The sequence below is a fragment of the Carassius auratus genome, unplaced genomic scaffold, assembly GCF_003368295.1.
Source record: "Carassius auratus strain Wakin unplaced genomic scaffold, ASM336829v1 scaf_tig00216025, whole genome shotgun sequence".
Classification (NCBI taxonomy): domain Eukaryota; kingdom Metazoa; phylum Chordata; class Actinopteri; order Cypriniformes; family Cyprinidae; genus Carassius; species Carassius auratus.
Window position 1 is genome coordinate 17,542 of NW_020528366.1, and position 3,348 is coordinate 20,889.

Below are 3,348 nucleotides of genomic sequence, written 5' to 3' on the forward strand. Positions count from 1 at the left end.
AAATGTTGGGGGGGGGGCATGTTTTTGTGACATATCAGGACACAACTCTGTATGATGACATGGGTATGACACAGGTATTACAAGGAGAGGGTGACTTATGAGGACAAAACCCATGTCTCCATTTTTCAAAATGCTTATAAACCATACAGAGGTTTTTTTTTTTTTTTTTTTTTTTTGAGAAAGTAAAAATTCACAAAGTTTCCTGTGAGGGTTAGGGTAAGGTGTAAGGTTTGTGTAGGGCGATAGAATATACAGTTTGTACAGTATAAAAACCATTATGTCTATGGGATGTCCTCACTTTTCTCAAAAACAAAGGTGTGTGTGTGTGTGTGTGTGTGTGTGTGTGCGTGTGTGTGTGTGTGTGTGTGTGTGTGTGTGTGTGTGTGTGTGTGTGTGCGTGTGTGTGTGTGCGTGTGTGTGTGTGTGTGTGTGTGTGTGTGTGTGTGTGTGTGTGTACTGTATATATTTAGCAAGGAAAGAGAAAGCAATAAAAAAGGCTGATCAAATGTAAAACTAAGAACATTTATAATGTAACAGAGGATTTATATTCTAAATAATGAATAATAATAATAAAATAAAAAAAATGCATGCATGCATACATACATGCATGCATAAAAAGTAAATTGTAAAAAATAGGAGATAAAAAGCTTTTCTTTTTTACAATTTTGACTTATATACACCATGCCATTATTGAACATGAAGACAGTTCACGGTCTGGAATATTTTCCTTAGTTTATTTATTTTAATCTACATTACATTATGCACATACATACACATTTACCTGAGTTTGAACCCAAAATGGGTTGAAAGCCTTTTCTGAAAAGGTCATAGACTGCATGGATCAACAATGCTACCTCTAAATAATAAATGTAACTGAAAAATCATATTTTGTTTAGGACAACAATATAGTAGTTAGTTACAATATCGCATATTGTACATAGGACAGCAAAATTAATAGGATTATCAACTTTTAAAGTTAGGAGAAAATACTTCCCATATGTTTTGTTATTGATGTTAAAGTTTGTACATCTAATCAAACTCTATACAGTATGTTGAAAATTCATCTGGAGTGTTTCTCTTTGTAATAATCCTCTTTTTAACCTCTATACATGCATATTGGCTCCTTAATTGCCCTCCCTTAAGAAATCCTAAAATCACCACAAAGCCCTGTAATTTCCAGTCTGACACTTTGGTTTTTCTCCAACTGGTCTTCTTTTCCCACTCTACCATTCTTAATCAGAGAAAGAGAGTTTTTCATTTGGCCCGAGTGAGCCTATTAGCACTAATTATGAGTGAGGTGTAGTGTGGAAAATTGTTCACACATTACTCACAGATGAAGAGGCAGAAACAGAGGCTTACAGAAGGAGAATGATGGAGAGGAAAAGAGGAGAGAGAAAGATTTATAGAGAGCAGCAGTATGTCGGAGAAATTCTCAGGAGGTTTGGTATAATGTTCTCTCTCTCTTTCTCATTGTCTTTGAGTGTTCCTCAGCTTCCTGAAATTAGTCAACGAACACTTTTTTTTTCTGAAACCCATTAAGAAAAAAAATATTCCTTTACTGTATCACTGAATCAAATTAATTTGAATAAATAACTTCTGACGCAATTGCAATGCTCCAAATAAACAAATTCACAGAGAGCACACAGTCATAATGCAAGCATCCAAAGGCTGTTTTTTTTTTTTTTTTTTTTTTTAAGGTTATTCCCAGATGCAGTTTTGTTGAGGAGATGGAATGTTATTTGATATTTTTTCAACAAATAATTATGAAGGAATGGACTGATGTCTTCAGAAAGCACTCACAGCACACTTAGGACCCCTGAGTACAACACTGTGTTCTTCAGTTTCCCGCTATGTGATAGTATTTCACTTTATCTCATACTTTTCATGACCTTTTTGAACATGATTGAGCTGGAAGCTGAAAGTGCAAGGCAGCTGGTATAAGGGTCATCCACAAAATGTCTGTGACTGATTGTGTCCTGAAGTACAACATTCCTCGTGAATGCAAATGACTAAGATGTGTTACACTTACATGTTTATCCAAACATGGTTTGTTCTTAGCTGCATTCTAAGTAGTTTTTTATATAAGTTCAGAGTTCTTATTTTAACTAAATCTTGAATGATGCCACAGTGAGAGCGCACACATCTTTCTTTGCATTATTCAGTTGCTTTAGGAACTATAGCTCTGGTTTGTTTGTTTTCTCTGCATAAGGAAAGTGGCGAGATGGTTCAGGGGTCTGGTAAAAATGTATATATTACACAAAATGCATATTTTAAAATACTACATTCTTGGTTGTCTGGCAAAAATAAAAAAAATAAAAATAAAAATAAAATTAATGGAAAATAGTTATTGCTTAATAACATTTCCCACTGTTAGTTTGATTAAGTAACCAAGACTGCTACTGCATGAAAGTGTTTGGATAGAGATATGCAGTTTCTTTAATATTACTGCAGTGTAATGTTATCGGTCAATTACAGTTTTGCAGTATATATAAAATTTTTAATGTTGTTTCACTTATTCAATATAAAATATTAAAATGATAAAACAGTAATATTTTGTATTTATTAACATATAAATTCATAAATTATTATACAATTTAAAAAGAAAAATTAAGAGCAATTACTTATTTTTTTAAAAGATTTATATAAAAAATGTCATAACATTTTGAAAAATGTATACAATTTTAATATTTAGTGTTGTCAATAACCCCTCAGAGAGCCTCAAGAAATATTGCAAGATTTTTGATGCACAACTTTCTTTAATATTTGGGTAAAAAAAGTAATGTTTTCCTCAAAATATAGTTTTGTAGCATAATATATAAAATATGAAATAAAATATTTTAGAAAATAATAATAAAAATATATATTTTAATCAATACAAATTTAATTCATTACAACTTTTAAAAATGTTTTTTAATTTTAAGATTTTACCATTTTAAAATGCACTGATAAACAAAATGGACAAATTGGAAAATGGATACATTGTAATAATTGGTGTTGCAAATAACCCCCCAGAGAGCCTCAACAAATACTGCAACTTTTTAAGGCTTTACAACCCTACTTCATATTTTCATTTTGGATTCAAGGTCGTAAAACCCTCAATGTCTGCTATTTTCATTCCCATCTCCAAAGGGAGTTCTTTAATGCAAATCCATTTGTCTCTGGGGGTAAAGATGAGTTATTCTACCACGCTCTTTGTGCTAGTCTCTTATAAGTGCTTTTTTTTTCTTTCTTTTTTTGGTCCCCAAAACACTTAGCTACCAACAATTTGGGGTATTAATGTGCAGCACATGAGTCATTGCTTCTCTTGAATGCTTTCTGTGGCATTCTCTGTCCTTTAAAGATGCATCC